At 40.5% G+C, this 12774-nt stretch overlaps 1 long non-coding RNA gene across 1 annotated transcript in view; it reads right to left on the bottom strand.

Moving 5' to 3' along the window:
- Window positions 1-12774, bottom strand: part of LOC133097260 (uncharacterized) — a 209728-nt gene that overhangs the window by 193932 nt on the left and 3022 nt on the right. The window lies entirely within an intron of this gene.

Raw genomic sequence — 12774 nt, 5'->3', positions numbered from 1 at the left:
CAAAATTCCTATGTTGAAATCCTAACCCCTAAGGTGATGGTATTAGGAGGTGGGGCCTTTGGGAGGTGACTGGGTCATGAGGGCACAGCCCTCATGAATGAGATTAGTGCCCTTATAAAAGGAACTCCAGAGAGCTCCCTCATCCCTTCCGCCATGTGAGGACACAGCAAGAAGACTGCTATCTATGAACCAGGAAGTGGGCCTTCACCGGACACTGAAGCTGCTGGCACCTTGATCTTGGACTTCCCAGCCTCCGGAATGGTGAAAAGTAAATTTGTGTTGCTTATAAACTACCTGGTTTACGGTAATTTTGTTATAGTAGCCCAAATGGACTAAAACAGACACTATTATTAGAATAAAAAGGCAACTCACAGGAGAAAATATTTCTGGATTATATATCTGATAAGGGAATAACATCCAGAATATATAGAGAACACCCAGAACTCAACAACAAAAAAACAAACAACCCAATTCAAAAATGGGCAAAGGACTTGAATAGATGTTTCTCCAAAGAAGATATACAAATGGCCAAAAAGCACATGAAAAGATGCTCAGCATCACTAATCACTAAGGAAATGCAACTCAAAACCACAATGTAGATAACAGTTCAAATCCATTACGATGGCTATTATTTAAAAGAAGCTTTGGCAAGGATGTGGAGAAGTTGGAACCCTTGTACGTTGCTGGTAATGTAAAATGGTGCAGCCACTATGAAAAACAGTATGGCAGTTCTTCAAAAAATCAAACACACAATTACCATTTGATCCAGTAATTCCACTTCTGCTTATATACCCAAAAGGACTCAAAGTAGAGATTTGAACAGATATTTGTACACCCATGTTCACAGCATTATTCACAACAGACAAAAGTGGAAACAACCCAAATGTTCATTGGCAGATGAATGGATAAACAAAATGTGCTATATACATATAATGGAATATTATTCAGACCTAAAAAGGAAGGAAATTCTGATATATACTACAACATGGAAGAAGGTTGAAGAAATTATCCTAAGTGAAATAAACCAAACACAGACCAAACACAGAAGGACAAATACAGTATGGTTCCATTTATATGAGTTACCTAGGGTAGTCAAATTCATAGACAGAAAGTCAAATTCATAGACAAAAAGTAAAAGGGTTGCTAGGGACGAGGATGGGGGGAGGAGTCGGGGGGGCAAGGGCAGAATGGAGAGTTATAGTTTAATGGGTACAGAGTTTCAGTTTGGGATGATGAAAAGTTCTGGAGGTGAATAGTGGTGATGGTTGCACAACAGTATGAATGTACTTATTGTCACTAAACTATATATTTTAAAATGATTAAAATGGTAAATTGTATGTTATGTATATTTTGCCACAATAAAATAAATAAAATAAACATATAGAATAGAAAGTGATAAATGCTATAAGAAAGGCACAAGTAACCTTTGCCTAGGATTTCCCTCAGACATGGAATCTAAAATTCCAATCCTGGACTTCCCTGGTGGCGCAGTGGTTAAGAATCCGCCTGCCAATGCAGGGGACACGGGTTCGAGCCCTGGCCCGGGAAGATCCCACATGCCACTGGGCAACTAAGCCCGTGTGCCACAAATACTGAGCCTGCGCTCTACAGCTGGCAAGCCACAACTACTGAGCCCATGTACCACAACTAAGGAAGACCGTGCGCCTAGAGCCGGTGCTCCGCAACAAGAGAAGCCACCGCGACGAGAAGCCCACACACCACAACAAACAGTAGACCCCACTCGCCGCAACTAGAGAAAACCCACGCGCGGCAATGAAGACCCAACGCAGCCAAAAATAAATAAATAAATACATTTAAAATTTCAATCCTATTTCCACTCTGATACTTCTTACCCCCCACATCTGCTTTCTTTGTTCTTACCGCTATTTAATATTCTATAAATTTAACTTTATTTATTTTTATTGTCTGCCTTCCCCCTTAGAATGTAAGCTCCATAAAGGTAGAAATTTTTGCCTGATTTATCCATTGCTTTAACTGCAGTGACTAGAACATACAGTAAATGCTCAATAAATATTTGTTGAATGAGTAGATAAAATGATGAGGGAATTGAGAGGAAGGAAAAATGATTTACTGAGCAGTTGAAGGAAATCTTCAAAGAGAACGTGGATGTTCAACATGCCTTAAAGGATGAATAGGATTTGAATTCTTGAGAGGCAAGAGTGATGTGCCCATCAGATTGGCAAAAAAGAAAATTATAGAACCTATTAAGTGTTGGCTGGGGGGCAGGGGAAACTGGTACTCTCAAACTGTGTTGATAGGAATATACATGGCAATTTAGATAGAATTTTGGCAGGATCTATTAAATTGAAAATCCACATTCTCTGTTGACCCAGCAATCTCACGTCTTTGCATCTTTCGTGGAGTAATTCTCAGACATGTTCACAGAGGAGGGAAACTGAAAGGCACAGAAAGATTAAATAAATTGACCAGAGTCACATCATAATGGATGTGAAGATTAAAAGTTAATATATTAGGCATTTAGAAAAGGACCTGAACACATAATAAGCACTGTATAAACAATGGCCCACGGGACTTCCATGGCGGTCCAGTGGTTAAGACTTTGCCTTCCAATGTAGAGGGTGCAGGTTAAATCCCTGGTCGGGGAGCTAAGATCTCACATGCCTCGCGACCAAAAAACCAAAACATAAAACAAAAGCAATATTGTAACAAATTCAATAAAGACTTTAAAAATGGTCCACATCAAAAAAAAAAAAATCTTTTAAAAAACCCAACAATGGCCCACATTGTTATTTATTGGCTAAATGTACTTTTCCTGCAAATTTTCTGTATAAACCATTTGTGCTTTTGCCTAATTGGATTGTAATGTTTTTCTTTTTAATTTGTATAAGTAATTTATATATTAAGGCTATTAAATTTGTCACATGTTGGGAATATTTTTCAGCTTGTTGCATGCTTTTTATTCTGTTTACATTGTTACCACATGATGAGATAATGAAATCTTTATCTAGTCAATCCATTATGGCTATTTTTTTTAACTTGGATATTTGCTGCCAACCAGAAATTTGATAAGTATATGCTTCTTATTTATTCTGTTTCCATAGTCTGACTTTTTATATTTACTAATCAATCCATCTGGAATTGTTGTTAGTGTACTTAGAAGTTGTGGTATTAGTTTCCTAGGGCTACTGTAACAAATTACAGCAAACTGGGTGCCTAAAACAATAGAAATGTATTGCTTCACAACTCTGGAGGCTAGAAATTTGAAATCAAGGCGTTGGCAGGGCTATGCTCTCTCTGAAGGCTCTAGGGGACGATCCTTCCTTGTCTCTTCCTAACTTCTGGTGGTTGCTAAAAATTCCTGGTATTCCTTGGATTATGGCAGCATCACTCCAATCTCTGCTTCCATTGTCACAAGGCATTCTTCCCTTTGTCTGTGTCTGTGTCCAAATTTCCTTCTTCTTATCAGGACACCAGTCGCTGGATTAGGGTCCACTCTAATCCAGCATGACCTCAGCTTAACTGGATTATATCTATAAAGACTCTTTCCAATATGGTAACATTCACAAGTACTGGGGGTTAGAACTTAAACATATCTTTTGGGGAGACACAATTCAACCCACCATGGTTTCTACATAGCTAACCGATTATTCTACTGCTAACACTTTTCCCTATTAAAGATTATTAAATAGTCTTTTATTGTGCCATCAGATACTAAATTGAATGGGTATATACTAAAGTCTCAGGCTGTCAGTTTTTACTCTACTCTGTTTCTTATACCAAGTGAGAGGTGATATATCTTTAAGTGGCTTATAATCACTTTTTATAAGTAGTTGAATATGATAACTTTTTTAAATGTCATATAATGCAACAACACAACCAAATTATTTCCCTCTGCCAAAAACCTATACTTTGACCAGCAGAGTCTTCTTCATTCCTAACTTTCTCGGAGCCAATGGTTTCATCATGAAAGCTACAAGGAAGAGTAAGAGGTACAGTTCTGTTGTGTTTAGGAGCACACCCTATTCACAGCCCCCGTATTTTTTGGTTTTATTTTATTTTTAGCCCATATTTTATGTAGCCCATGAACTACAACATGGGTTACAACTACTTTATAATAATTTGGAATTGGCAGTAAGGAGACTCAATAAGAAATGAGACAGACTGGGAATACCAGTAGGAACTAAAACCATAAAACCAATTTCACTCAACAATGAATACGCAAGAGAAGATGTATCAGTGCGACAACTATCTAAGCTTCAAACACTTTGGGTCCTGGGACTCTTCTTAATTAATATATAGTGCAACAGCTCTGCAAAACACATGTATTGCACGTATTGCAAAACCACAAATAATAAACATGGGTCTGGGAAAAGGAACCCATACTTTTTATTTAAAGTAGAAAAAAATTTTTTAAATGCTCTAAAGTTTCTTTAGAGAAGCCCATAGGATTATATTAATTTATTCATAGTTTCATTTATGACAAGATAATATTATAACTCTAATATAATTTTCAAAACACTTGACCAATACATAGATTAGATAACCAGCTGTGAAACAGAGATAGACAGAGAGCTGAAAAGATGCTGGATCCCTGTGTCCATCCCCCACCCCATCAAGAGCCAATCAAGCCTTACTGCCTTCCTGGAATCTACCTCAATCCCAGCACATAACAGAGATCTTTGACTTGTTTATTTCTCTTAGTAACCTCCTGAGGGCAGAGATTCAGAGATTCATCAGACATAGGTAGGGCCTGGCATATAATTGCTTCCCAATAAATACTGGAGAATAAATGACAAAAAACTAATAAACACATAAACGTGATTTCAACAAAAAGCCAGCTATGCTTTTTAGCTCAAAAGACAAGCCAGGTATACTTGAAATAAATCATGTATTAAAATCAGCTTTAGCTAGTAATGAAAAAACCTGCTGAAAGAAAAAGAATGTTGAACTGGGAAAAAACAAAAAACAAAAGAACCAAAACTATTTAAACTTATTGAACTTCAGCAAAAGATCTATTTCACAACTTGTTGCTAACAATTTTTCTACTCTCTCTTGCAAAATTAATGAGAAAATCAGTTCAAATGAAAAAAAAAAATTGGAAAAGAAGAAGTAAAACTGTCACTGTTTGCAGATGACATGATACTATACATAGATAATCCTAAAAGATGCGACCAGAAAACTACTAGGATTAATCAATGAATTTGGTAAAGTTGCAGGATACAAAATTAAGGCACAGGAATCTCTTGCACTCCTATACACTAACAATGAAAGATGAAAAAGAGAAATTAAGGAAACAATCCCATTCACCATTGCAACAAAAAGAATAAAATACCTAGGAATAAACCTACCAAGGAGGTAAAAGACCTGTACTCAGAAAACTGTAAGACACTGATGAAAGAAATCAAAGATGATACAAACAGATGGAGAGATATACCATGTTCTTGGATTGGAAGAATCAATATTGTGAAAATGACTATATTACCCAAAGCAATCTACAGATTCAATGCAATCCCTACCAAACTACCAATGGCATTTTTTACAGAACTAGAACAAAAAATCTGAAAATTTGTATGGAGACACAAAAGACCCCGAAGAGCCAAAGCAATCTTGAGGGATAAAAAACGGACCTGGAGGAATCAGACTCCCTGACTTCAGACTATACTACAAATCTACAATAATCAAGACAATATGGTACTGGCACAAAAACAGAAATATAGATCAATGGGACAGGACAGAAAGCCCAGAGATAAAACCACACACCTATGCTCAACTAATCTATGACAAAGGAGGCAAGGATATACAATGGAGAAAAGACAGCCTCTTCAATAAGTGGTGCTGGAAAAACTGGACAGCTACATGTAAAAGAACGAAATTAGAGCACTCTCTAACACCATACACAAAAATAAACTCAAAATGGATTAAAGACCTAAATGTAAGGCTAGACACTATAAAACCCTTAGAGGAAAACATAGGCAGAACACTCTTTGACATAAATCACAGCAAGATCTTTTTTGATCCACCTCCTAGAGTAATGAAAATAAAAACAAAAATAAACAAATGGGACCTAATGAAACTTAAAAGTTTTTGCACAGCAAAGGAAACCATGAACAAGATGAAACGACAACCCTCAGAATGGGAGAAAATATTTGCAAATGAAGCAACTGACAAGAGATTAATCTCCAAAATATATAAACAGCTCATGCAGCTCAATGTCAAAAAAACAAACAACCCAATCTAAAACTGGGCAGAAGACATAAATAGACATTTCTCCAAAGAAGACATACAGATGGCCAAGAGGCACATGAAAAGATGCTCAACATCACTAATTATTAGAGAAATGCAAATCAAAACTACAATGAGTTATCACCTCACACCAGTTAGAATGGGTATCATCAGAAAATCTACAAGCAACAAATGCTAGAGAGGGTGTGGAGAAAAGGGAACCCTCTTGCACTGTTGGTGGGAATGTAAATTGATACAGCCACTATGGAGAACCATTTGGAGGTTCCTTAAAAAACTAAAAATAGAATTACCATATGACCCAGCAATCCCACTACTGGGCATATACCCAGAGAAAATCATAATTCAAAAAGACACATGCACCCCAATGTTCATTGCAGCACTGTTTACAATAGCCAGGTCATGGAAGCAACCTAAATGTCCATTGACAGACGAATGGATAAAGAAGATGTGGTACATATATACAATGGAATATTACTCAGCCATAAAAAGGAAAGAAATTGGGTCATTTGTAGAGACGTGGCTAGACCTAGAGACTGTGATACAGAGTGAAGTAAGTCAGAAAGGGAAAAACAAATATTGTTTATTAACACATATATGTTGAATCTAGAAAAATGGTACAGATGAACCAGTTTGCAAGGCAGAAATAGAGACACAGATGTAGAGAACAAACATATGGACACCAAGGGAGGAAAGCGGGGGTGTGGGGCGTAGTGGTGGGATGAACTGGGAGATTGGGATTGACATATACACACTAATACGTATAAAATAGATAACTAATAAGAACCTGCTGTATAAAAAAAATTAATAAAATAAAATTTAAAAAAAAAATAATGTTCGGTGGCATCAATGATACTGTTTAGACATAAAACATGTGAATGCTAAGCCTTTGCCCCAGTGGCTAGCTGACTGCACCATTATATCAACTTTTCAAATCATAGTTAGATAGCTAAGCTGAGAAAAGTCGTTTCAGAGGTATTCATGTAGTGTGTACAAGAAATTCCAGAAGAACCACCTATATGCTAAGTGGCTTTCCAAAAGGTTGTAACAAATAGTAAAGTCACCAGCAAACTATGAAAAACATTTTTCCCATATACTTTTTGATATTATTGGAGGTTATTAAGCCTTAAATGTTCATTTTAACATGTAACAATATCACCTTGTTTTACTTTGCTTTTTTTTGATGGGTGGCTAAATTTTCCTTTCATTGCTTAGTTCTTTCTGTTTCAGGCACTCTTCCTGGTGCTTAAAGAACGTAAGTAAAATAGACAAAGATCCCTGTGTTCTAGCAGGGGAGACAGACACTAAAGAAGAAACATAATAAATAAATAATGCACTGTGTTAAAAGAGGAGGAAACAGGGTAAGGGGTATAGGGAGTGCTAGACTGGGAAATGGGCATTTTATCATATTACATAGGGTGATTAAGGGGTTAGAGCAGGTTTCATTGAGAAGGTGAAATTTGAGCAAAGGCTGGAGGAGGTGAAGGAGAGGGCCGATATCTGTACAAGAGTATTTCAGGAAGAGAGAACAAAAGATCAGGTAGGAGTGGACCTGGTCAACTCAAGGGACAGCAAGGAGGCCAGCGCGGCTGGAGCAGATTGAACCTGTGTAGCTGATGACGTCAGAAAAGTAAAGAAGAGGATGGGGGAGGGGGCAATGTAAAGATTTGGAATTTTACTGATTGAAGTGGGTAGCCAGGGTAGGGTTTTAAGCATGAGTGAACAGATCCATGTTTTTAAAGAATATGGCTATTGTATCTAGAATAGACTATAGGAAGCAAGAGTAGAAACATGATGAGTGGAGTGACCATGGTGGCAGAGATGGAGACTATGCATGGCCTCTTGGCATGAACTCTTAGTAAGGCTAATCTAGCCACCATCACCTCTGAACGTCCAACCTGCCAGAAAGAGAGACCAGTGCTGAATTCCCAATGTGGTACTATTCTCTGAGGGACCAACTGGCGCCTTGGTGACAAGTTGACTTCGTTGGGCCCTACGCATGCTGGAAGGCCAAGCAATTTGTTCTCGCAGGAATAGACATTTATTCTGAGTACAGGTTTACATTTCCTGCCAGCAGAGCTTCAGCCTATACCACTCTACAGGAGTTTACAGAGCGCCTGATCTATAGACCAGAATCCTACCTATCACAGCATCCAACCAGGAGACCCACTTCACAGTGAAGGAGGTTTGGGCGTGGTCCCATGGTCATGGGACATGTTGGTCTTATCACACACCACCCTCCCCAGAAGCGCTAGCCTGAGAGAGTGACAGAACGATCTGCTGATGGTGCAGATGAAACACCATCTCAGGGGCAATACTGTGTAAGAACAGGGTCTCATTCTCCAGGCAGGGTGCAATCTACAAACTGAATAAAAGTACCCTCTAGGCCCTAGAGTCTAGGGCACTGTGTCCCCAGCAGGAAGACTAATTGGGCCCAGGAATCAAGGCAGGGAAGCAGGAATGGTCCCATTTACCACTCCCAGTGACCTACTGAGGATTTTTCTGTCCCCACAACTCTGGGACCTGTGGTGTTAGAAGTCTTGGTCCTCAAAGGGGGAGTACTTTGCCAGGGGACACAGCAATGGTCCCACTGAACTACAAGCTTTGTTGCTTATATTAAGAGACCAAAAAGCAAGAAGAGTCATCAACTTGGGAGGGGCAATTGATCCTTATCAGCGAGAGAAGGTAGGACCACCTCATACTCAGAACAAGAAGGAATATATGTGGAATTGACTTGGATGCCTCTTGCTACTCCCTTGCCCAGTTGTGACTATGAATGGACAAGTACAGAAACCCAGGCCTGAGAAGGCTGGAAACACCAAAGGCTCATCCTCTTCAGGAATAAAGGTTTGGGTCACACCACTAGGCAATGCACCAAGACCAGCAGAGGTAACTGACGAGAACAAGGGGAATTTAGTATGGATAGTGGAGGAGGGAAATGATGAGTACCAGTAGTGGCCCCGAGACCAGCTGCCAGTATGGAGTGTGGGGTTTGTCCCACTATCCTACTTCATTTAGGTTTCCCTTTAATAAGAGAGGCTCAATGGGCCCCTGGAGCAGCTGTTTCCTGAATGTTTATGGAGAAGCAGGTTTACATGGTGCAAGCAGATGTCTATTTCAGCCAAAAAAGTGCACTGCCTGGATAGCCCTTTAAGAAAAAATTTACCTGTGAGAACTTAGCTATGAGAAGTACAGTTAGCTGACAGCTCTTCCTGGGCAGCCTCTAGCCACTGAACATGGCAGGGATACCAGAGTCTGGCAATTTCATCCAAAGAGTGACTGCTCTAACAGGTAATCTTCACACCATTTACTCCCGTTGGGTTGGCTAACACTTTGTCAGATCTACATCACAATCTGAGTCTTTCTCTACCCAATGTTTCCTTCTCTCTTTCCTTTCACAGCAAACGTATCAGCATTGTGCTCTGAAGCATTCTGCTTCCTCCCTTGTATTCTTCACAGTTGATATCCACCAAAAACAACTTCTTGTACTCCTAACTCCATTTCAGTGTCTGAACTCACATAGTGACTGAACAATGAATGAGACTCACAGGGCTGAGAAACTTGGGGTGGGGGAGGCAGGGTGGAAAATGAGGAAGGCAGAGCTAGAAGACAGAAGAAATTTTCAAAGCTCAATTGTTATGGGCTGAAATTGTTTTAAAAAGTATATTTGGGGCTTCCCTGGTGGCGCAGTGGTTGAGAATCCGCCTGCTAATGCAGGGGACACGGGTTCGAGCCCTGGTCTGGGAAGATCCCACATGCCGCGGAGCAACTAGGCCCGTGAGCCACAATTACTGAGCCTCCGCATCTGGAGCCTGTGCTCCTCAACAAGAGAGGCCGCGATAATGAGAGGCCCGCGCACCACGGTGAAGAGTGGCCCCCGCTTGCCGCAACTAGAGAAAGCCCTCGCACAGAAACAAAGACCCAACACAGCCATAAATAAAAAAAATTTTTTTAAAGTATATTTAATTGCAAAAAGAAATACTTTTAATAAAGAGTTGAAAACTTTAATTACAATAAGGAAATACTTGCACCACTCTATAAACATCTAGAACTTGGAAAGAGGTTCTATTAACATAAAGCCTACATCATAAATCACCAATAGCTTTTATAACCAAGGGAGATGGGAGCCATGCGTCTTGCCTTTGGAAGGGCTTAAGTCAAACACTGCTATTTTTTTGAATAGGATCCCAAATCAGTCTTTGTTCATTACTGTATATCCAACACAATGCCTGGCACAGAGTAGATGCTCAGAGAATATCTGCTGGATAGGGTGGTGCCATACAGAACACCATCAGTCAGGACGGACACTCTTGAGTCAGGAGGACCAGAGAATTCCAAGGAAGTTTCCTAACGTGAAACTCATGTGTAGTGAGCCTCTTTCTCTCACACCCCGCATCAACTCCATCAGCAAAACCTGTAAACTCTATTTTCAATAAATTGAGAATCCAGCCACTTCTTACCACTTGTAAAGTTTCCACACTAACACAAGTCACCAGTCTCTTATGGATTATTGCAATAACCTGCTAACTGGTCTCTTTGTGTCCATCCTTGCTGTCCCCCCAGCCCACACCAAGAAGTTCTCCAGGCAGCAATCAGAGTAATCCTTTTAAAGCCTAAGTCAGATCCTGTCACTCCTCCACCTTAAAATTCCCAATGACTTTCCAAGTTACTCCGAATAAAAGCCAAAGCCTTTACAGTGGCTTTGTGCTCACTGCCCCACTTCCTTTACACCTCTAATGCCATCAGCTACTCTCTCCCCACAGCTGTCCCAGCTCCTTCACCTGACATCCTGGGTATTTCTCCAATATGTCAAGGATGCTTCTACCTCATGGCCTTGCATCTGCGTGTAACAAATGCTATGTGAGTGTGAACATTTATGGCTATTATTGTTGTTCCCTCTACTTAGTCCCCTCTAATTCTACTCAGCAGCTGTATGTCTGCCTTCCTCACTTCTCTCTACTGTAATATCAACTATCAGGAAGACTTTCCTTGATTAACCCATATATCAGGCAGAGTCTCAGCAGAAAAATATACCACATTCAAATGAGGTATTGTTACAGATTGAACTGTGCCCGTCCAAAAGATTTAATTTAATTAGTTAAATTAAGTCATACTGGAGTAGGGTGGGTCCTTAATCCAATATGACTGGTATGAAATAATAAGAAATACACATATTGGTCTCTGCCCCTGGTTCTTGCTAATATTTGGTCTTTGACCTTGGTTCCTGACACAGGGCTCTCCAAAACTTTTATAATTTCCTGAGTGATAGCAGTATCTGACACAGAGCTCCTAACCCCTTGGAATTTCCTGAGTAATAGGAATGTCTTTTGTTGTAATGAGGGGACTCTTGGTGGGCTCCTGGATGGGGGCTGGTCATCAGAGAGACTAAGCCTGTAACTTTCAGCCCAACCCCCCATTCTTCAGAGAAGAGAGAGAGGCTGGAAATTGAGGTAAATAATTGATCATCCCTGCGTGATGAAGCCTCCATAAAAATCCCCAAAGTACAGATTTTGGAAAGCTTCTGGGTTGGTGAATGTATCTACGTGCCGGGAGGGTGGGGCACCCCAACTCCACAGGGACACAAGCTCCTGCACTTGGGACCCTTCCAGATCTCGCCCTATATATCTTTTCATCTGGGTGGTCACCAGTATCCTTTATCATATCCTTTATCATATAATAAGCTAGTAAACATGTTTCCCTGAGCTCTGTGAACTGTTCTAGCAAATGATCAAACCCAAGGAGGGGGTCGTGGAAATCCCAGTTTATAGCTGCTCAGTCTGAAGTACAGGTGACAAGTTGGGACTTGCAATTGGCATCTGAAGTGGGGGCAGTCTGGTGGGACTGAGCCCTTAACTTGTGTGATCAGGTGCTAACTCCAGGTAGTGTCAGAACTGAACTGAACAGCAGGACACCCAGCTGGTGCCTGCAGAGAACTGGGGAATTACTTGGTGTGGGAAAAAAGCCCACACATTTGGTGATCGGAAGTAAATATTAAGAGTAGTAATTGAGCGGTGAGCAGAGGAGAAACAATAGAGTTTTTCCTATTCTACTGGTGTCCTTAGAAGAAGAGACACACAGGGACAGACATACAAGAGTTGAACGTCACATGACGATGGAGGCAGAGACTGAGGTGGTGCAGCAAGCCAAGGGATGCCAATGATTGCCAGCAAACCACCAGAAGCTAGGAACAGGCAACAAAGAACTCACCGTGACAGGTGTCAGAGAGAGCACTGCCCTACCAACACCTTAATTTTGGATTTCTAGCCCCCAGAACTGTGAGACAATAAGTTTCGATTGTTTTAAGCCACTCAGTTCATGGAGATTCAATTAAAGGGACTCTTCACAATCATGTAGGGAAGCGTATAGGGACACTACAAGGACAGTACAGCACCCTGGAGTGAGAAGTAGGGGCCCTCTAGGCCTGAAGGGGCAAGGTAGGGAGCAGGTACCAGAACCTGGAAGGAGTGAGTCACCTGGAAGGTCAGGATACAGAAGCAATGACCTTGTATCAAGAGCATTGCCAACCACAAAGAGGAATACATTACCTAACTT

Source organism: Eubalaena glacialis, chromosome 9, assembly GCF_028564815.1.
Source record: "Eubalaena glacialis isolate mEubGla1 chromosome 9, mEubGla1.1.hap2.+ XY, whole genome shotgun sequence".
Classification (NCBI taxonomy): Eukaryota; Metazoa; Chordata; class Mammalia; order Artiodactyla; family Balaenidae; genus Eubalaena; species Eubalaena glacialis.
This window is presented reverse-complemented; position numbering and strand designations above follow the sequence as displayed.